The following is a 24,496-nucleotide window of genomic DNA, read 5'->3' on the forward strand; positions in this document are numbered from 1 at the left end:
ATAATAATTACAATAAAACGACTAACCGTGTCTCTTGCTGATCAATCTAGAGTGTCTATAACACACAGATAAACTTCAACAAAGCAACGCAGAAATCGGATACATAGAGTGACTGAAAATAATTTATAAAAACAAAGGCAATGTCTTTATTCTGAAAACATTTCTTGTAACACACTGATAACAAAGACTGACTCAACAACATGACACATGCTAACTACACAAACAATGATGCTAGTTACATAAAGGGTGGCTAGCTAAGTGAATAGATAAATGTAATACCCAAGTTTGACAGAAAAAATATACAATGGCTGAATAAACCGAAATAACGGGACCTTTGACTGGAGGCAGCTGGCAAAAGTGGTGGTAACTTTAGAACCACATCCGCAGTATCTCCGGCAGTATCTTGTATGGGGCGAGAGCTGAGGCTGCAGCAGCAGGGACATAGAGACAGAGAGGTGGAGATTCTGTTAAAGTTAGTGTTAGTGTTAATGAAGCAACACAGAGACAGAATGACACCCCGCGTACAAAGGAAATGCAAAGTTACATTCCAGAGGGCAGTGACATCACAAAGTTATGCTAGTAAAGTTGTGATGGGTCATTTTAAGGCACAGTTTCTGAATACAGGCTGTTTGCATTTCTCCATGGACTGAGAACTTTGATACTTTCATCGATTAATATAGAACTTAGACCCGCTTTATAATTTTAAAAAAAGGCATGGAAATCTCACTTTATACAATATGGGACCTTTAAAGCAAGAATAAAAGTAAAAAAGTTTGGCACTTTAAGATTACATGTTTTCTTGAAAGTGCCTGTGGAGCAGAGTAGAGTAGAGGCCATGAGAAGGAGGGGGGTTTGAGATATCTGTAGGGAGTCTCTCTGTGAGGGATTTGTAGCTGGAAAGAGGTTATACAGTATATTGAACATTTCAGCGTGGCAGTTTTGTCCTCTGTCAATCCTTAAGGGGTTGCCTGGAATGCATCACACTTCAGGGCAACTATCTTGTGTTCTGCTTCAAGATATCCTACAAATATAATTATCAAGAAGAAGAATTTCAAGTTGGATTTAGTATGAAGTGTTGGTTCCAGCTGACAAAGTTGGCTCTGTAATCTGTTTAGTGCAATGTGTGTGTGAGTGGTTGCTAAAAAAAAGCAGTTTGTCATATCACTTCAGTTTTAGTGGCGACACAGGCAGTTACCCAGCTGGGGGGCTAATGTTGTGCTGTTGCTTAGTTCTGAATGATTTGAGCATTCTGTACATTACTCTGTGTCATGATAAGAATCAGGGGGTAACACAGGACTACCTAACTGTGAGCTTTGACATTCTGGTCATTTCCATTCTTGCAACTCCCTTATGCAAATGTAATATACAGTATGTATACATTGAATTTCCATATATGAGGTATATGTACAGTTTATACAAAATGAAAGACTGTATCTAAAAATTATAAATGAAAAGAGAACAGATTTACATATTGACATATAACATCTAACCAATACAAATGTTTATGCATTTATGCTTATGTTGTAGACATATGTTATGTAAGCCCAAAGCCTGTTTAGACATTTTTAAGTTTAATGAGAAATTAACAAGAAAAACATACATAAGTATAGAGAATTTTTATATGTATGTTTTTTTTAATAAACTTGCATATACAAATTAAATATACATTCTTAACATATATGGTTGCAACATGTTATACAGTAGAAAAATTCATCAAATACATATATACATATTTTTTTCTGTGTGGAGTTTGCATGTTCTCCCTGTGTCTGCATGGGTTCCCTCCGGGTACTCCGGGTACCGAGTTTTTTTTATATACCATATATCTTTATATACCAACATATATATATGTGATGATGATATATCCTCTTATAGGTGACATATATGGCATCATCACTCTTGATAGCTAGAGAGACATATATGTCATGTATTACATTTCTTTATGGGCTGGAACCATGAAAGAAGACAAGTAATGCTAGCCAAACCTCCTCCTTTGTGTAATGTATGAACATAAAGTAATGTCAGTGGGAATCAGCATGTTAGGCTTACAACTTCCACTTTCTCAGTGGAATGTAAACTTAAGAGTATGATGGGTCCTGCAAATGTTGAATGTTATAAAGGATCAGGTATCTTCAGCTACTAAATAAAACCATCTGGACTTAAAGAAAAAGGTGAAAAATGGGTTGTAAACATGGTTGCAGTCTACAAGGCTGTGATGTCAGCAGGGCACCAAGAGAGGCAGGAGAAAGCAGCTCTCAAATGTGAGTCAATCACTGTGCATCTGCACTGTGCACTGCACAAATGCTTTTTCCACAAATAATGTATGTTCAGAGATGGTTGTGTTAAAAATAGAAAATATTCCATACAGCTGTAATAACATTCCAGTTTATTATGCAAAATGTGATACACAATTCAAATTTTATTTCAACTCAACTTAATTTTTTGCACCTTAATATCTTTTTGATGATCCACAAAAGACACTATTGCGAAACAAGTACAAACTGCCAAGCCCATGTCACACACACAGTGTATCCACTTTAACAGACATGTTCTGAGGAACACAAACAGGAAGCAGGTTACTAGCTGCATTCGAAAGTCTCAGTAGTGAGGACAGCATGTGCTCTACATGCAATGGTTAACGCACAATTCAGCACCACCGCTGATACACAGGAAGGTGCACTGTTTCAGTACCACATCTTTCTTACAAGGGAATAACATTATATAGTATCATCGTTACCAACTGTCAGACTAGGAGAGATAGCAGGAATGTTACATTGATCATCTGTTCCATCATCATCGCTGTTATGTTGAAAGGACAAGTAAGATAGGAAGTACAATGTCAGAAGAGCACAGGATGCATTTAAACTTTTCTTACTCTCTTGCTGCTTGTGTTTCAATGCACCTAATTTGTACTTTCTCTCCATTTAGTAGTTGTCAAAAGTTTGGACACACAAATTTTGATGGCACTGTATGACATATAATCTACGGAACCAATCCTTTCAACTTGCAGGGCTGTCAACCCAGGCACAAGGCCTGATCTAGATTTCTCAGTGAGGAAAGTAAGTGTAGATGTTCTTCCAGCCAGATGTTCTTGATTTTTTTTTTTTTTTACTTTTAATTCTGTAAAACCATGTTAAACTAAATATTAATCATAGCAGAATATTTTTTCATAGTTTAAAAAATGTCTTTAGAGGAACTTTAAAAATCACATCAGTTAGCATTACAGTTACACTGTAAGTTCATCACTCAGTCAGTCAGGGACAGACATCCACTGTTGAGGTCCAGCCAAAAAGAAGCTCAGTTGGGGCCCCTACTGAGTATGGGCCCTGGAGTGGTTGCACCCTCTGTCCCTGTGGTTGCTCTGCTTGTGCAAAGAGTGAGATGAAGGAAATGGAGCACATGAGGGCAAAAAGATAGATAGACTCAACTGAAAGCGACACACACACAAGAGGGCATACTGAGAGGATGTGGCCAGCAGGTCCTGCTACACTCAACCAATTTGAGCTGGTCTATATATCTCAGTTTCTTTTTCTTGCCTGCTGATGTGGTGCCCCAAGTTACAGTACAGCTGTATTTCATATGCCACTTTATGTCATCAGAGTTTAGCAGGGTTTTAATGAGACACTGCTCATCTAGGTACCTTCCAGATGAGCCCACTGATCCTTCTTCGGTGCGTGTCTCTGGATAAAGAAGTGTAAGGGGGTAAAAAGGCAGGGGTCATTGCATCAACAGGATTACAGAGGAGAAAGTGAGTTCTTTTTAACAGGAAAATGGATTATCAGCTTCCTGTACTCTGGAAGAGGTGCAGAGATTCCTATACTGCACACATCTGCGTGTGACTGAGATAGCAAACAAACATATGATGTGGTTTGGCGGCGACAACATAAAAGTTATTGTCATTGGCTTATCACAGGCCTGTGATTGTTGTGCTGATGTTATCATGAGAAAAAAAACACCAAAAAAAAAAACCAATGAAAGTAGTTTTTAAACATTTTTAATATTAAAAATATTATATATAATATTTATTTATATATATAAATATATAAAATGTAAACATTAAAAAAAACTTTTATGTATTATATTTTTTATATTTATGTATTATATATTTTTTTATATATAGGTAAATTTTTTCATCAAATTTGTAGTCTACTGTTTTGCAAGTGATTTGTGGTCCACTTGCAATAGCCTACCTTTACAACACACTAGTGGGCCCCAGCACACAGGTTGGGAACCTCTTCTCTAAAATGATGAGGTGCCTGAGGTGCAGCACTAAAGTGTTCAGTTTTCCTTTTACTGTATTTCAGAGTCATTTTACTTTTATTTATTCCAAATATAAACATGTGATCTGTACCTGGATAATGACAACTGCTCAAAGTTTATAGTTGGTATTTAAGGATAAGGGTGGAGATATCGATAGTTTTCAATTTACAAATCCCAAGAAAACACCTAAAATAACAATGATTTAGTCTGTCTTTCAATACTGTCTCACTTTCAGAAACTGGCACTAAACCCCAAGCCCACTGGTTCAGACTGAGATATATAGTTTTATTTTTATTTTTAAAAGGCTCAGGATTGTTTTTCAAGCAAGTACAGTAAATATTGCATTTGTTGGGGACTATGTGCAGCCATGTAGTTGGTGGCTAGAGAATTTATGGATCAACTCAAAATAAACTGTGGTGCCCATGTTCATTGAAACATGTCTCCCAGTACAATAGTTTGGCTCTTTGATGTGTTTTTAGTTTTTTGACAGCTATGGAGCGCGGGCATGGGGGAATAAGATAAGACTTATGTTGTTATGCTGTTAGTTGGATCAGTTCATTGTTGGTTTTGGTCTTTTCATTTTATTTGTTGACACAAAAAAAGTTTGTTAATAAGCATACCCATTATCTTTGGGTAACCTGTATTGTATTTGTTTTCCCTTTACAGAGCAAGGGGTCATGTGTTTTATTCTTATGAACATGTCCAGATTATACAGATATCTGATCCAACAATTGATGCTAGGCCCGATCAATATAATGCTGATTTATTCTACTTTTTTCCTGTTTTCAGATATTTAGTTACGGATTGCAACTTAAAGGTCCCATATTGTGTAAAGTGAGATTTCATGTCCTTTTGACATGAAAATGATTAGAAAGCAGGTCTAGGTTCTATATTAATACTGTGAATCAAAATGCTCAGTCCACAGAGAAATGTACACAGCCTGTATTCAGAAACTGAGCCTTAACATGAACTGTCAGGACTTCTTTAACTTTGTGATATCACAACAAAGCAGTCACCACTCTCTGTCATGCCCCAAGCCCAGCCCACCAGGACCCACCATCCAACCTTCCTTTTTATTCTCCAACTCAGAAAACAGACAGTTTCAGTCAGTCAGCTACCCACCTGTTGTTACTACAGCTCCAGAGAGAAGCCTAAGGGGAAGCTACAAAACTTAATTGTGATGGTTTTTTGTACTTAAAACCACAAATACAGTATGTTTTCTTATGGATATAAGAACTTAAAATAAAACACCAAAAAAGTGTAAAATATGGGACCTGTAATACCTCTTGGGAATGGGGTCTTTGTCAACAATTTTCAATCATAAGTTTTGTTGGGACTCAGATCATTCAGGGTGGGGGAGAAAGACAAAAAAGGGGCCCTGTGAACATCATCCCCCACAATCCTCCACTTTTCCACCTGTGGAGGACCTCACCTACAGACCCTTACTGACCAGTAAGTGTTGGTCACTGTGTGACATGTGACACAAGGTGTCACCAGACAATAAAACCAGCTGTGCCCCTCTTGTCTCTCTTCTCCTCCCGGCTCTGCAAGACGCAACAAGCCTCTCTTATCCCTCTTCTCCTTGCTGCGAGAGCAACAAGGCTCCCAGCACCAGGTCAGCACCAAGACCGCTACCTGGATCAACAGCTCTCCTGCAGGCCTGCTCTCAGCAGACTGCTCCACTTCACTCTTCCTCAACAGCAGCGACAATTGACATTTGTTTGTAGTCTTTCTTAGTCCATGTGGTCACAGCGACTGTTTTGAATAAGTAGTTGTGCCTTTATCTGTGCCCACACACACACGCACATACTTGTACTTCTAGCTTTGTGAGGACACTCATTGACGTAATGCATTCCCTAGCCCCTTACCCTAACCTTAACCATCACAACTGAGTGCCTAACCCTAACCCTAACCCTAACCTTAACCTAAACCTAATTCTAGCCATAACTCTAAAACCAAGTCTTAACCCTCAAAATGTGATTTGAAGGTGTCTCAAAGTGAGGACCGGCCAAAATGTCCTCACTTTCCCAAAATGTCCTCACTCTGTTAGTAAAATACTTTTTTTGGTCCTTACCATGTAGCAAGTACAAGTACACACACACACACACGCACACGCACACACACACACACACACACACATACAGCTGTAGAAACTTAGTAGATTAGACATTGAATGTTGGTACATTGTAAATAAAAACTCCAAATCAACAGTAATCAATTTGAGACTTTCTGCTGTTAAGGCTGGTGCCCCCGACGATAACGCTGATTAATTTTGGAGTTATTATTTAATATTAATATTTTAAATATTAATATTTTATACAATTTTGATAGCCAATAATTGAGAACTACTAATGCCTAACAGTTTGCTATGAACAACATTACTATTATGTTTATGTCTGCACACACTGTCTATCTGTGTGCAGGATGTGTGGGATTTGAACAGCCTGCCCTGTTCTCTTGGCTTGTCAGAGTGTGGCAGGCCTGACTCCTATCTATCAGGCAGGTAATTAATTAGGATAGATCGAATTAGAGCCTCTCTGATAATGATCTCTCTTGGATGTCTCACTTATTTATCTGTGGAGGAGGGGGCACATGCACAGGGTGTGTTGTGTGGAAAATGTTAATAGTCTCTTGCTTTGACAATGAGAAACATTGTTGAAGATGATTATGCAAATGTATGCAATTGAGTGTATACACACACACACACACACACACACACACACACACCAAAACCCAATCAAGATGCACATCATGCACAGGTAGACCCAATATAAACCCAATCAGGGTTTGGACTACCCAGAAAAGCCCAGAGACAGAAACACACACACACACACACACACAAAGAACACAGACACTAGAGTCTGGACTCAGTGACCGACTGAAAAGGCAACTCTTCTTTTATATCCCTCAGGTGCTTTTCCACAGTAAATACCCGGAACAAAGCTCCTTTGCTAGCGAGCCAACCCCAATTACAGTCACAAGACACATTTGTCATATAAACTTTGTGCACCATGAAATTACTGGCTCAGCAAGAAGCCTCCATTTTATTTATGGCATAGGACAAATGCAGCAGTCTTGACATATGGTTTGGTATACAGGGAATCTGCAGAATGTTGAAAGTTCAGCGCTCATACAGAAACAGTCTGAGTGAAATCTAATTTCCCACTCTCTTTGATGTGAACGTGCACATGCAATTTGTGCCTTTATCCCGCAAAGAAATCTTTATGATGGCAGGTGATTTTATGGCCTGGCAGTGGTGAACAGTGACTGCTCTTATATAGGTGACATGAGTGGCAACCAGCCCTCCCCTCTGCCACTGGATGGGATTGGATGGGTGCACTGTGTTTGACAAGTTTTGGCACCTAACTCCATGCACAGTGCTACTGGTGCCACTTGGCAAGTGGTAACAAAGCACCACTAGTCTCTCTGAGTCTTTCAGCATCTTTGTTTCTCTTCCCTTTCTGCTGCTATTCCTGACTTTCCGAATTTGGAGAGCAAAACAGTGGCAGTGCGGGAGGGCTGTCACATGGGTCACAAATGGCTCCAGCTTTGGTGTGTAGCAGCGTAAGGCTACTTTCCAAACAAACAGCAGTCTGCTATGTGCCAATTTCTTCCATTGACTCTTCACTTCCAGTCTGAAGCTTGTTTGTCCTCTTTGCTTATCATCTGCATAGCACCACAGCCCTCCACTGCAAGATCGTCTGTCAGCCAGCCAGTGAGCCAGATAGTCAGTGTATGAGTGAGCCAGTCAGATATACTCTCCTGGGATGAATGGCAGAGAAGGCATTTGCCTGTCATGTGTCAGGTGCTGTCATCACAAAGCAATCCTAATGACTCAGGGATGCAGTAGACGTGTGTGACATCTAGGTATCCTCCTGCACTGTCATGTAGCTCCGTTTCTTTCCTGACTAATGCTGATAGACAACATTTTATCTGGTTTTGAACGCAGCTGCAGAAGGTTGACTACATTTTGAGATCATGTTAATGGATAGTTGGTAAATGGCCAGCATTTTCTTCGCCTGCTGTCAGAATATAAGTCATTATCACAACACACAGCAAAACAGCTGCAGCGTGACATAATGATTTATGAGCCGTGACTTTATTGTCAGTCGTAAAGCCTGTGACTTATACTGTATGTCACTGCTAAACTGTGATTTTTAAAAGAAGTTCAGAGGGTTCCTGTGTAAACATAGTGAGCAGAGCCAGCAGATTGTCACACGCCATTTATCATGTGTTTAATTGGAATAAAGCACTGGAACTCCTGTTTGCTAATCAAAGACATGATCTTTGTTGATTGTGTTAGTGTATTTTATTGAGATAATTAACCTTGTGTGTTATGTTATTCATTTGAACCCCAAGGAATAAACAATTACCTTAATCTCATTTGCCATGCCTGTGTTTAGCTGTTTAGCATCTATGATGTTTTCAGAGGAAAATGGCACCAAATAAATCTTCAAACAACAGCCACAGAAGAAAACTGGTGCACACACTCACAGTGTTCATTGCCACAGAAAATATTGCATCTAATCAATGAACAGATCAGTTGTTATTACACTGCTTCCCTGGATTCTTAGACTCAGTTGTTTTGAGCTCAACAAATGTGTGAGAGATTTGTGACAGGCAACCTCAGAACCAAAGTTGTAGGAATGAATCTGAGCCCTAATTCTGTATAGAATTTGCATGTTCTCATTGTTTTAATGTTTCCACCAGTTAGTGCGGTCTCTCACCAAACACTAGAGGTATTTATTACATGAATGATGCAATCTTCAATCTCAACTGAGTTACCTTTTTACACTCGTCATTGAAAGTATGGATAGAACTGGGCTTCCGCTCTGGAATGCATCTTGAAAGACACAGAGAAGCCTTGGGTCCAACAAATCTGAAAATCCTTCATAAAGATATCTTAGGATTCCACTCCCCTGTAGAATTCCCAGCACCAAAATCTTTTATGGCTCTTTTATGGCTCCCTAAAGTGATTCAACACTCTTCCAAGTACCTGCAATGTATATAATTACTGACACAATGGTTTGAAAGAGTTGTTCATTTCTATATTATCGATCACAATCTCCCCTCCTTCCTTCCGTATCTTTGGGCCTGTTGTTTCACCCTCTAAGTAGTATTAATAGTATTTTTATAGTAATAATAGTATTTTTGCCTTGCATCTAATTAGTGAAAACTAATGGTGATCCCATTACAAGTGGACAGCTCTGAGTGTGAATGCACCCAAGATGTATTGAGATCTGATCACTCAGATCATATTCGGGAGTGGTCTGATCCACATGTGGCCACATATTTTTTAGAAGTGTGAACGCAAATGTGTCCCAGGCCACACTGAGGAACTGCCCACCTACTCTACAGCTGTCCTCTATCACAATATAATTAGTCCCATCAGTTTCATCACAGACTGAAAATATATGTTTTCAATGTAGAGTTGTGTGTAGCGCATTGATTTGCTCATCCTCATCTTGCCACTCTCTCTCTCCACTTCTCTTGTTTTCTTCCCCTTACAAACACATTGACAGAAGACCAGTTTGTCATAGTCAGAGTAGCTAAAAACAATGACACATATATGTGTATATGTGTAGGTGTATATTTGCATATTGGGTGGTTATAGGTGGTCCCTCAAGATGCATTTGAAGATGCATTCTCATGCCAAGTGTGAACTGATGTGCATAGAGCTGTCCAACTGTGATCTCATCACCGAAGATGCATGTTAACGCTTGGTCTGGGCAGGGCCTTAGATTAGATAGAGCAAATGCAGTTTATTTTCAAGCTATTTTATTTCAACTTCCAATTTAGAGAGTTTATCAGATGTTTATTAAAGCAAGAGGAAAGCATGAATCTACCCTTCAGATACACTGTAAATGCATCCCAGGCAACTCTTGGATTATTTACTGTAACTTCATTAATTTGTCAATAATCTAAATATATGTTGTCTAATGAATGCTCATTTTGCAGCTGTGATGTATCAAATCTCCAGTGAGTAGGCCATTTTCCCTTTACTGTCCTAAAGGGCAATAACGTGTCCACAGATCTGCGTTCAGTGATCACAATATTGCGTACAGAGGTCGGTTCCATTATTGATACTAGCGTTTTTGATATCAAAATGTTATCAGTCACAAGCTATTAAAGAGTTCATAGTAAGAACATGTAGAGTTATGGATGCAAAAATGTCACCTTTCTTCTTCCCATCAAGCTGTCAAATGGAATGGAGACAAAAGATCCTTCTTTCACAAACAGACCAGCTATTAGCACATCAGAGAGATGTATGACCAGCTCAATTGGTCACTTCAGATGATCAGCTAAATGGATACCAACCCAAATGGGAGTATCAACCAAAATTTCCATTTTGTACCAATAAAACTTCATGTCTTCATTGGTATTTGATTGTTAAGTACATTGAAAAAGCCCAAGAAGATGGACTGAAGCTGGGTTTTTTATGTGTATATATATAGATATATATATGAATGTATGTATACATTATATATACGCTGTATAGTGTCAACTTATGTGGACTCACAGGCATCAACAGAGATCTCCTCTCCTAGACAGTCTCTCAGATCCCCCCTGCAATCATCTGTCCATACCTATATGTCTTCAGACAGCTTTGCTCTGTATAGTGGGAGTAGATGTAAAATATTGTGATCACACTTCCTCAAGACTGCCCTATAGGCATCTGATGTGTTGCCATACCACTGATCCAGGGTGCATATCTGATGGATATCCACATTCCTGAATTCCTGAATTGTCCCTGACTGCCAGTATCCCTGTATAAACAAGCTGGTTTGGGTCTTACATGCCATCTCTCTGTAAGACAGATCAGGTTCTTTTGTGTAAATCACTGTCATACACTCAATTCTTCCATTTTTTGAAAAGTAGACAGGTAAAACTCACGGTCAGTAGCAGTGCCGTGCCCCCTATAAGCAAGATGCTGACTGCTTTCAGATGTCGGGGTGGCTTCCCATTTCTGTCTCAACTTTAAAACAGGTTGCCACCTACAAGTCTGTATGTGAAAAAAATCTAAATTTAACCAAGTAATAGTAGTGTGAAGTACTGATTAGATATCTCAGTCTGTCTATCCTTTACACGGTGCATAAACACAAAAGCTTCACTAACCTCATTTAGCTGTAAACACTGTTTGCAAGTCTAGGTGGCTCCACAAGACCAACACTTACCCTCCCGTTGTTAAATGTCCCATATCCCTAGAATATACTGAGGTTAAATTGTATTTATTTATTTAAAGCAAATGGGTTTTGAAAGAAGGACTGATTGACAGATATCTGGATCTAGAATAAACAAATGTCCAATAATTGATGCACAATATCAATATATTTGAGCTTCATTTGCTTGTATATGTAATGACAACGATTGTCAGACAGTTCCCAGATTTTTGGTTTAAGTCTTTATTAAATTTCACAGGTTATTCAAGGTGAGGTGAGTGCTTCTTAGAGGTCACTGTTGGACAGTCTTACAGACTTTGCCTTCTCTGTGGAAGGAGTTGAAAGAGCTGTTGCTGCCAGAATGGGAGTTTGTGGTGGAGGGGTGAGGGGTGTGCACGAAGTTTGTTTGCACCAATGTCTGTTTATGTGTATTTCTGTGTCAGTCTAGAAAATATATTCTTTACACACAACAGTATATGTACAGTTTTGCCCTCCTTGGGAGTGGAACCCAAAGTTAGTGAGTTTTTTGGTGTGTTAGTCCATCAGCTTACCAGACTGACTAAGACTTTGGCCCAGAGCAGCATATTTCTAAAGCTACTATTGACTAGCATCATCATGAAATCAAATACCTTTGACCAGGAGGATGGTGACCACTGATGATCTTTCTCTGATACTTACATCAACATGAGGCCAAACATTTCTATCTATACATGAGAATTCTTCAATACCTTATGTGCAGATTGTATTGAAGCATATTGAGAAGCCAGATGAAGGACCCTTTCTATTTTGGTCACACCATGAACTTTTTTCTTTTTGTACCAACATTAACATTTAAGAGGTACCTATTAAAGTAAATTTAAAGATATTAAACATCTGATTCTGAATTTTCATTAAATGTGGTAGATTTTAACTTTCTTAACACAACCTGTTCTTGGAGTGGTCATTGCTTGTCTCTCTCCTTGACAGCTGGCTATTTGGAACAGCTGTAAATACTTTTGCCTTAAAACATGGTAATATTTAGTATAAATTAGTTTGTTTCAAGCTTACCCCAACTCTATTGTTATTCATGAAACACTGGTAAAATGTCCACAAGAAATATGTAGCTATAATAAGAAGGCTGCCTGATTTTAGTGATCCTATACTGTTGTCTGTGGCACCACTCTTGCATCAAAATTTCCATTTGTACACAAGATATGACATTGTATTTGCAAAGTGTAGGCATGTTCCTTGGGTAGAAAAACACCCCTGAGTTGGTTAAATTGGTCAAGTCAAATGTCAGCTTTATTTCAACATGGCTGATTCAAATTCTGTTGCATGAAAAAAAAAAAAGTAATCAATTTAAGCTCTGTTATGAAAAAAGCTGTTCCAAAACCACCTCAAACTTGGTAAGAAACTAATTCAGACCTTGATGATGCCTTATAGTGAAAATAGTGAGTTTTCATTTAAGGTCGTGGCCCTGGTAGTGCAGTGAGTTTTGGAACAGGAAGTTGTATTTTTATTATATATGTCCAATCTGGCTCAAATTAGGTCAGAAAATGTTCAACACCTTAAGTCCTGAACGCAGTGTTTGATGGTGGTTATGATGCACGGCTGCTTAAACAGACCTACTGCAAGCTCCCCTGATGTACGCAGGAGTGCGAGGGCCCACTCAATACTGCTGACAGCTTTAATGTAATATAAAATATGAATTAGAAAATCATAATGATTTATTTTTTACAAAATACCACTGTCTTTACATGCAGCTGCTAAAATGGTTAAAAAAATATGGTAACCCTTTAATTTACAGGCAGTTATATAATGTGACAAAATTGTGACAGTGACAGTCAAGTAGGCAGGCAATTATGCAGTAATTATGTGGTAATGTGAAAAAATTGCAGAGACTTAACAACCATGTCAACAAGGTAAAATGAAAAGTTGCAGTAGTATAGACAGTAATATTACTGGGAATTGCTGTAAAATATTGGGTAATTACAGAGTGACATTGAAGCAGAATACAGAGGGTTTGTTCGTAATTGTTTGGGAATCAATTATTATAGAAAGTAGTATACACTGTAAATTCAAATAGCTATCCTGACTCACATAAATTTGTTAACTCAGTTATTAACAATATCTACTTCTTACTAGCTTTCAAGAAGTAACAGTTAATTGTAGGGTGAAGAAAACAAATTACTTATTGTTAGTGAGTAAAGTTGACTTAGAATAAGCAAGTAATAAGAAAGGAAGCAAGGTGGTACAACACCAGTGGGAGGCAGCAAAGCACTAGCCTGTGCCTAGACTGCCAGAAAGGGGAAGAAGAAGAAGAACGCCCTCAACATCCATGATTGGTGTGAGTAGGGGCGGTGACCAATCTTGTGTTAATTCATTTTTCTGACTACCATTTGAAATATTGATGTTCGCTTTCTGTTTTCCCGGGGTTGATGCATTGAACGCATCTTGGTCGCTGGTTAGTAATTAACAACATGGTAATTCCAAGTTTCAAGTGAAGGTAACATTAAAGGTGTTTGCTGCATAGATTGTATATAAAAAGGTTTGCTGAGGGGCTCGTTGTAATGCACGGCGTGCAGCAACGTTCGCTGGACAAGAGACATATTTGACCATACTGTTTGTTATAAATACTGCTTCTCTAATCAATAACTGTTCACTGCTGTCAAACAGCATGATGACATCATCTTATTTCTAATGTGTTTATACTGTAAATTAATGTTGCATAATATTGATCTTAATATCTTCACTAAATGCTTCTAGAAACCAGATGTGACGGCAATGCACACCCTTGTACTCCAAGGACTCCCTGTTCTACTTGGTGATGACCCCAGTAACTTCTACAACAGCTGCTTTGTAAGTTCTCATAGTTGCATGTTAAAGAAGCACATGGAGTTGTCGGGAAATTTGCTTTGTATTTGGCGGTATCTTACTAAACTAGAAAAGATAACCTGTCATTTCAGCATATGCCAGGAGGGTCCTGTGAAGTGATCTCCAAAACTAAGTTATTTAAGTACTAGATCTTGCATATTTATGATTAGTCAAGATACAAAAACATAAATAAGATCTGAGTTTTAAATGTAGATGCATTTGAGGCGCCTGGTAGTACACCTGGTATAAATGTATCACAAATCAAGGCTGAGCCCTAAACACAGAAGCCAAGGTTTGATTTGGAGGGAGCCCTTTGCTGCATGTCATTGCTTCTCTCTCTCCTCTGCTTTTCTTGTCTGTCCACTGTCACTATCAAACAAAGCAGAAATGCCCCCAATCTTCAAAAAAATTTTAGATGCACATGAGATGATGAAAGGTGTATTTTCCTGGCCTCACACGAGCTAGACTAGAAGCATCATCCATGTTATGAAGCAACCATACCAATACATGGTTGAAAACTTAACTTACTGTTTGCAGGCCCATGTTTTAGGCGTGTTAGGTGAAAACTTGATGGGCAAGGCTGGAAGGTAGGGTAGGCTTTAGAGATGACACGGCACAGTGACATTTGATCTTGTCTATCAACATTGCCCTGTTGTAATGTTGTTTTTGTTTGGTTTTTATATAGGCTTTTGACGGTGATGAGGCCTGGGCACAAGTAACTGTTGGGGTGCTGACTGTCATCAATGAAGATATGTCTCTCTGTCCAAATCATCTCCACCTTGACAACCTGTCTACTGCCATCATTATCGAGGGAGGTATTGTAATGGATGATCTCCAGAACCTACCTCAAGCACTTTGCCTCCTGTTTGGGCTGTTATATGCTTTACACTTGGACTACCCTAAACCCATGAAAAACACTTGGGCTTGGGACAGAACAAGCTCTCACCAAAACTGCAAACACTTAAAAATCTCCTTTTGAGCTAGAATTTAAATAAGCATGTAAGAGTGGTGACGTTTGGCATTAGATCTCAGATTCATTTGCTTTTTATTATGTCAACTAAATTGATTTCAAATTGTCAGCCAATGGGTTCATCGGCAAGTTCTGTGTAGAGGCTGATGCTGTATGCTCATTTATACATGTGTGAAATTCATTACCAGTGTCACTACTCTTTCATATTGCTACACATTCTGAATGATGCCATTTTGCACTTATCACCCCATTGGTTCTATAGCAAGTTGGGTCTCTAAACTGCTTGTTATTGTTACTGCAGAATTAAAGATGTAGTTTAAGTATTTTAGAGTTCTGATATTATTAACATTTATAAAGCTACTGGCAGAATATTGTACCATCACTAATCTTTGTAGTGGTTTAGGCAGAGAGGCAAAAAAGACATTTTAGCTAATTCCATTGTTCAGAATGCACCTATTGCATTGAGTCAACACAGCAGTGTAACATAGCTGATGGGTTTCAGATTGTTGTTCTGAAGAAGTTAAAGATAGTGTTTCAATGTAAAATATGTGGTACATGACTATTTGATTACCAAATTAGGAGTTTTATGAAATGGTTTTTATTTAGACCAAAATCATATGCAGACAGTATTGGTTGTGCTTTTTTTATACTGTGGTGTACTGAAGCTAATGTACTAAGTGCAGTTACATTTGGCATAGCTGCACACAGTCTCTTAAAATTGTTTTAAACCAGCACAATACAATTTTAAACTGGCACAGTGTGTTAACATACCTGAAATGAAACTGTGCTTTGACTTTTTGAGATATAATGATATCAACCAATGTCTACTTGTGTGGACCAACCCTGGTTTAAGCCCGTCGTGACAAAAACAGTGCCACACTTGCACTTCTCCTACTGTTACCTCCGTGGTTTAAAAGGAATACCCCTGAAATCAGAGAGGAAACCATTTTTGAATTGTTCTGAATTGATTTAGATGCAAGTTCAGTAAAACTGTAAAACTGTGTTGTTGGTGTTAATCACAGTTTCAAAGGAATACAGCAGTTGTTGTGGAATGAAGAATAATAAAAACAAAAAATACATGTAATTGAACTTTGTGTCACTACCTTGATTTATATTATTTTAGGACAATGGAACCTTTTTTCATTAATGTATAATGGATATTTGAAGTACTGAAATAGCATGAGTAATGTTTACTTGGTTTTGTTAAGGCAATCGGTTTGCATGGTTTTAACAAGTAAATCAGGTTGTTGTTCAAGTAACTACAGCTAAGAAATTCTAAGTTGTAGGGAATGTCACAATAGTTAGCCCAACTTACATAAATGTGTTAGCTGGGATACACACACAGTATAGTACACTTGAAATGATTTAGTTGTTTGAAATAGTAATTCTGAGTAGTCTATACTAAGTCAAGAGTACATCTGAAGTAAATTATCAAGTACTCTTTACAGTTTCTTTTTTATTATCTAAACTCATGTGTAAGTATACTAAACTAAATAAGCGTTTGTTAGTACAACATCCAATTTCTATGCCACTTTACTTTTTTTAAGGCAATCGGTTTGCATGCTTTTTCTAAGTAAGGTTAACTAATTAGAATTTGTAGTGTAGCCCACAAACAGGGTAAGACAGGAGAGTCAATTCTGTATAGGCTACCATTAATATCTATAGCATTAATATCCCTTATTGTGTTGTGAGGACAGCCTGTTATAGCAGGACTCATAAATTACCCGTCAGCATGTCAACATTGTTGTCACCCAAAATAAACACAGCAGCCAGTTTCCTCCATATAGCAAAGTATTTTCAGTGTAATGAACCTAATGTATTTGTAATGTCCACGTCTTACCTTTCACTAAGCCAAGATTAATTGTAGCCACAGAAACGGTTTCTTACCAAAAGTGAATGGATGAATTAATTGAAAACTGTTAGCATTCAAGCTTACAACAAGCATGCTAATGCTTACTTATGGATCTGTAGCATGATGCGAACTGCCAGCCATCCGTGCTGATCTGTTTTGAAGCTAAAACAACCTGTAATGTGATGCTTTGCTGAAACGAAGCTTTGCCTCCAATGAGTTTGGTATATTCTTTCTTTTATAATAAGCCTGTTCCCCTAAGCTTTCGCCACCCCTTGCGGATTCTGTGAGGAAAAGAAAATATGAAGGAATCAGTCTGGACTCCTCTGTCCGTCTCGTTTGGTGTGTTGGACTGTAATGTTACAGTTTTGCCCATCCGCACACATGACAAATCTGTCATATATGTCAAATATGCTATTGGATCTCTTAAGGTAACTTTCAGAGTGACAAACATTCAGTTTTAGTTTATTTATTTATTAATTTAATAGGGACTAATAGGGAATGCAATTTAACATAGTTCCAATACAAAGCATGAAACTGATGTGTTGCAGAAAGAGTTTATAGCAATTGCTTATTTTCAACTCAGTCAGTGTATTGTTTCTATACAAGTGGCATGGATTGCTAAAACTATTATTTCTGCCAGACATTGCAAAATTTTGAAGACATGCAAATAGTCTTTAGAAGCAGTTTGTGTTGTGCAACAAGGAATTTTAACTTAAATTTTAACATTTTTACTCAACTTAAAGGTTTAACAATGGAGTTGAACCTTTGAGTTAAAATTATATTCTGTTTATTACATTTTTTAAGTTGTCATCAGAAAATAATGTGTGAATATTGTGCGCCCTGGATATTATAATTAAAATGCTTGTCTGGAACCTTCTGCCTCTGATTAATTATCTTGAAACTGTCATGTTGTCCTTTTATCATAAGGAAATTATCTATTTGTTCATGTTACACTTTACAGGCCATGGAAAAGTAATTACAGTGAAAGCGAGGTATACTCTGGACAGGTTGCCAGTCTATCACAGGGCTGACGTATAGAGACAAACAATCACCACTCACACCTACGGGCAATTCAGAGTCACTGATTAATCTAATGTGCATGTCTTTGGACTGTGGGAGGAAGCCCCCCCCCCGTCCAGGTTTGACAAGTCTCAGTATAGAGGTTTTGATCTGGACCTGGTCCAATGTGGTCTGGATGCATGAGAAAGGAGTGAATTGCAGAGTGCGAAATAAACCACAAGAACAATCAGGAGGGTCAACTTTTTCTCAGTGACATAATTTTACAAAATTGAGGCACTCTTATGTTCATGATTTTTGTGAAGGCATGCAAACCTGTTATTGAATCACGAGAAAGTTTCAGAAAGTATCAGAGCGATAGAGACACAGAGCGTCGGCATAACCATAGTAACTCGCTCACACACCTGTCTGAGTGTGCACAACATGAGAGGAGCATCATGGAAATAAATGACTATAACACATTTGTGGATATTTCTCACTTTCTTCTGATGGTCTGTAGAACTGTCTGTCTGTCTGTGCGCTGTCAGTGTCTTATCACGCAGCGACCTTAAAGTTACCATGCAGAAAAATGATTTTACTTGGTGTCAAATGGTGCTGTTCGCGCCCATTAGAGACTGTATAAGCTGCTCATATACTGTTAGATTTTCTGCAACATTTAAAACAATATGAGTGTGATATGATGGTATGATATTCAAGGAGAGAGCTCAAGTTGGACAATATGTCATACTGGGCTACACAAACAAAGTCGACTCTGATGTACTCTTATTTATATATAATACACTGCCAAGGTCTACCACATATATCAGACTAGCCTTTGACGTAAGTATAAAGATGTAAAAGTAGTAAACTTAGTTTCAGTACAAACTGCTGTACAAACAGGCAAAAAGTGGATGAGCATTCAGACATTTAACCCCTGTGAGCCACTGAGGGGTTCACACAGCGTTAAAGGTTTATCTCAAATGTCTACAACACATGTTCATAACAGTAAGAGGTGCAATAAACTGATTGGTCCCTCAGCTGAGTAAGTTAAGTTTCCCTTAACTTTCCCCTTAATTACCAAATCGGAAGCTAACTGAGTAGCCTCTCCTTCATTTTAATGTCATGATATGTTGACAGCGTATGAAGAATTACATCATATGTATGTCCTTTGTTAAAATATTCCCCTACGATTTCACTCTACTCCTCCATACTGTCAAACTCAGTTTGAAATTCATGCAGAAACACTGTTGAGGGCATGCAGAGGAAAGAGGAAATTACATGTCATTGTCGCCAGGGACTCTGTCCAATCACAAACAAGAAGTGTTGTCCCGTGCTTTCCGTATCCTGAAATGTTGTTTTGTTCTGTGAAATGTTGTTTTGTTTTGTGAAATGTTGTTTTATTTTATGAAGTGTTATTTTGTTTTGTGAAATGTTGTTGTGTTTTGACCTTCAGGGCCACCGTAGAAAGTTCTTTTTAACTACCCATATATTTATAAGAAACAATGCACAACACAGTTTACAGGCAGTGGAAAGGTAATTATGGTTTAACTACAGTGACATTCCCAGCAGTAGCCACATCTATTGTTAACTTTTGGTAAACAACTATTGCTGTGGGTACAACTCCTCTTGGCTTATTGAAAGGTAAGACAAGTGGACATTACAAATAAATTAGGTTCATTACACTGAAAGTACTTGGCTATGTGGAGGAAACTGCCTGTTATGCTTAGTTTGGGTGACAACAATGTTGAAATGCTGACCAGTAATATATGAGACCTTCTATAACAGCCTGTTTTCACAATGCAATAAGGGATATTAATGCTATTGATAGTAATGGTAGCCTATACAGGAAGGACCCTCCTGTCTTACCCTGTTTGTGGGCTACACTACAAATTATGTACAAATATGTAAATATATTTGTTCCAAATATTTCACGTGTGATTTTAATATGTTTAATATGTTTAACATTGCAGAATTCACATATGCAATTCTGCAATGTGAAATTTTGGGTGGTTTTTCTGTAAGGGCCATCACCCCAAGAAGCTTCCCTTCTTCTATTTAAAAAAGTCATTAACAGCATAATACAGTCCAGTGTAACTGGTTTTAACAGCTTGTTTTATTTAAGTGTTAACAACAAATTGGCTTAATTGTTCTGTCTGCTGAAGAACTGGCTATAATTAATAGCTTAATAATAAACCCTACACCTGGTGAAAGCTCAATTCATTGTGTTTAACTTCTGAGAATAAAATGTCCAATAGTACCATAAAAGGATTTGCTTTTAAAGAATAGCAGATATAGTGTATCTCTTATGCACTAAGCCATCCGATCCACTGGGATTCTGGAGAGTGTCTTGCTATGGATCAGGATGCTGATGAATTCTCCGACCTGATTCTCTACTGCTTCTGGTTGCACTTCCCCCTTCCTATTCCCCTTTCCAACACTGGATAGCGCAACAGCTATTATAATGCTGTGGTTATTTTCTGTTCGTTTACAAGTTATTTTCAAATGACACCGACACCCTTATTTTAAGCAGCGAAGGACCCCATAACAATGTAAGTGTTGATAGCTAATGTGTTTTTGTGTTGTTGTGGATAGGTGGCATTAGCAGAGACTTGTATAGGGTCTAGTATTTTGGTGCCATCGATCTGTTTGTGCATGACAGGCAGGAGCTGACTCTTTTGGCCTTTCTCAGAAAGCTGTGAGTTAAGCAGAATGCAGGCAACATGCCACACAAAGTTAACGTTAGTAGGACTGCACCTGTGGTTCACCTTTCCTTGTCTAACAGCAGAGCAGTACTTCCACTGACATGAAAGAAAACAATCTAAAATAATGCATTCAAACAGGCCATTCTATATAGGCTTTTACTAAGATGTGGAATTCCCAGTAGCACTCGAGCCATACTACACATACAAGTTGCCAAGCGTGAGTGTGTCATACAGAATAATATTTTGGTAGACTTGTATACCTCAAGGCAACTGTTTTTTAAACAGGCACATTTTCACAGCTCTGCTGCTTTTCTATGTTTTACATCATTGTAAACAGAAGAAGTTTCGGTTCTCCAAATTATACAACAAAATATGTAATTTGTCATGCCCTCTAGAATAACACATGGAAGCCTTTTTTTTGGTCTCTACCAACTCCCACAGGAAAAATAAATCACTCCACTATGTTCACCAGTGTGTCACTGTGTCTGTGTCTATTTGCCATTGGTGCTGATGAGAACCGTAAAGATGTGTTCCAGACAGCTAAACAATGAGCTGAAACTTACTTTAAATGCTCCACAAAGCAGAGAGAAGCTGTAGATTTAATATAATAATTATATATATTACAATATATATTCATATATATATATATTATTAATGTAAAAACATCATTTATAAATGCTTTAAGGTTAGAGAACAGGGATGATCATACCTAAAAATTAACACTGACTTTTGGACGTCCCATGTTAGTGTCTGATGTTTTGTTGACCAAACCATCATCCACATCAACTTTCTCTGATGGAGTCTGTTGCTTCATATTAAAGGCACCTCACAGCCTTACTGCAGCAAACAAGCTTATAGATTGCTTAGCAAGCTTATAGTTAGCTTAGTTAATTGTAACTATTGTAATTATTTTGTTACTGCTTTCAGTTTTTCCTTAAGATTAATAATTAATTGTTTTGTTATTTCTTATTCATATTTCTTTTGTCATGTTGTATTGAAAACCAGGTGTGGGTTTAGATCATAGTCGTAACATTAATTTATGATCTCATGTGTTACCTAGTCAGCTAGTACTGTGTGTGTATAGTTGTACTGATCATGAGCACCAACACACTGGTTTATATGCATCAATGATGCTGGGATTTAAACAGACCTGTGATTTTTTCAAAATGTTCTCTTCGTCTTTCAAATCTTAGACCCTAGCTTTAACGGAGGCTAGAAATGTTGTATTTCAGTTCACCACCGTTTCTTTGCGCCCACAGGCTCCTACAGTGCTCCTACTCCCATTGGGGTTGCATGGGGTAGAAATGCCCACTAAGTATATTAGTTAGTAGTATATTCTTTTAAATTTATGTGAACATTTTGTATTCATGCATTCAATTTAATAAAACTGAAGAACATTTGAGCTTGTGTTTCAGTGCATTTGTGACACTACAGAGTAGGTTGAAGGCTGGTGACAGTGTTGCTAAGATTCTCCTTTACAGTAGGTAAACTGAAGACATCCAATACATCTTTTAACATGGTAAGAGCAAATTCTCTTAATTATCTGTACACTTGTATAAATTAGCTTGTCTCTTTAACAAGTGTTAATATTTAAATATTATGCTACTGTCACCTTTCAGGCATTGCATCCAAAGTTCTATGACTGGTTATGGACTTAGAGGGAACAACTTAATGGCTTTGTGTCAGCCAGGAAAATGGCAGGTCTCTAATCCATGTAAATGCCAAAAACAAGCTGTTTTTGTTTTTAACTTTTAAAGATATTATTTCTGCTTTACTGGACAGTGGCACTAGAGATAGACAAGAAACACAGTGGAGAGAGAGGGGATGATATGTAGCATGGCCCAAGCCACAATTGAACCTTGGCCGCTGTGATATTAAAAATATGTGTTACATGGTCTTTGGCTGGCCCAGCTGCTCATGTTTTTGAGTCATTTGACTGTAATTTGTAACCTGTGTGTTGGAAAGAGTGAAAGAGTTGATGATTTCATATTTCACTTGAGGGGATGTATATCCTGTCTTCTTATATCACCTTACACTTTCTTTCAGGTAGTCTACTAGTGGTTGTACTTGAAATGGAGTCATCAACTTCTTTGCTGGCCTACTAATCTACCCTTGTGAACAGATACCAGTCTTGTCGAGGATAAATAGTGATACGTGATTGCACAGTTGACCATGCATTAATTTAACAATAGAAGGCTTTATGTTAATCTCTTTTTATAAGCACTGGTTGCCGCCCAGAAGGAGACCGGCCACACATCAAAACAATGGCTGAGGGCTGAGTCTCAGGAGAAAAACAGACCACCACACACTTCTAGTGGGTCATGAGTGATGATTGAGAAGATTTATGTTTGTACAGGTCCGTATGTTGTTGTTTTTTTTTTTTTGAAAATTCTGCATACTCTACCTTTAAGCACAGCATAAATCTAGGCCTTTCATAATCTAATTGTGATGGAAATAATGGAGAAACTGGTTTACTCTTAATAAAAGATGATACAAGGAGACTTGGATGTATTATGAAGGAAACATTTATTGACACTTAATCTAGGCGAATTCAAAGATAACATAACAAGTGAGAATGATCCCTTTAACACCTTAGCCATACAATTTTTTAACAAATAATTTCACCTTCTCCTCAGCACGGTGCAGCTGGATAATGCAAGGCAGTCAACTTTGCAGGAATGCGGTATGGCCAGTACTCTGATTCGTCATCATCGTTATCAGCAGTGAGTACATTTAAATAGATAGGCTTCTGAACTGGTGCTGCCATTAAATGTTTTTGTTTCTTCATACCTGTCAAATACTTACATGGCCACATCAATAATTATGTCTCCCATATATGTCTACTATCCTGTTATCTGGAGTTCCTTAAGGGTAAATCCTTGGAACTATCCTTAAAAAAATCAAAATCACTGAGTCGATGTCAAATCAAAAGCATTGTGTGTTTTCAGCTGTAGCCTCCACAGTTTCTCCCTCAATCTCTCTCAATCTATTAGATCTGCTAAATCTGGTAACTGTTTTAAGCGCCTCCTGAAATCATATTTATAGGTTGGCCTTTTTATGAGATTTTTTAAACCTACTCTTCATTCACCATTTAATTGTTTTTCTGTTCCAACTTCTTTAATTAATGTTTTGTTTTTTGTTGTTGTTGTTGTTGTTGTTGCGGGAAGCACTTTGCAAGAGTGTAAGTGCTATATAATAATAATTATCATTATTATCATTAACAGTTTTTTCTTTGTTGTCTTTCTTTGTCTGGTTGCAGAGAGATTCATGCCAGTCCACATTAAACACCTGATTGAAGACTGCTGGTGAATTTTCAAGCAGGAATGATGACAACACCTGCCCAAAGTTCCAGTTTCCTTAACATTGTACCATGTCTGTATGAGACTCTGTCCCACCTGTCTTCAGTCAAGTCTGGACCCAATGACTCAAACACCAGTCTTGTCAAGGCTAATTAGAGGTAAGCAATGGTTTATGTCAGTGTAGCAAATGAGTAGATGCAAGCACAACTCAAACTTCACTCAATCGATCTCCCTCAAGTGCACGGTGCGAACAGCTTCATACAAACATACAGTAGAAAAAAATCTGTATTATGGACAGGATTCAGGATTTAGGCTGCAATTCGACAAGGGTGAAACAAATACTGATGATCACTTAGTCCTGAAAAGTGACTGTTTCTACCTTTCACACTAATACAATAAAATAA

General features: G+C 37.9%; 1 long non-coding RNA gene across 1 annotated transcript; it reads left to right on the plus strand.

The window, feature by feature from the left end:
- Positions 1-21,207: 21,207 nt before the first annotated feature.
- LOC139636603 (uncharacterized) lies at positions 21,208-23,496 on the plus strand. Its single transcript, XR_011694435.1, has 3 exons — positions 21,208-22,494; positions 22,844-23,149; positions 23,430-23,496. It is a non-coding gene; the product is annotated as an uncharacterized lncRNA (long non-coding RNA).
- The last annotated feature ends 1,000 nt before the right edge of the window (positions 23,497-24,496 follow it).

This window comes from Trachinotus anak, unplaced genomic scaffold (genome assembly GCF_046630095.1).
Source record: "Trachinotus anak isolate AG129_WGS33_773 ecotype Australia unplaced genomic scaffold, CSIRO_AGI_Tana_v1 ptg000019l, whole genome shotgun sequence".
Lineage (NCBI taxonomy): Eukaryota > Metazoa > Chordata > Actinopteri > Carangiformes > Carangidae > Trachinotus > Trachinotus anak.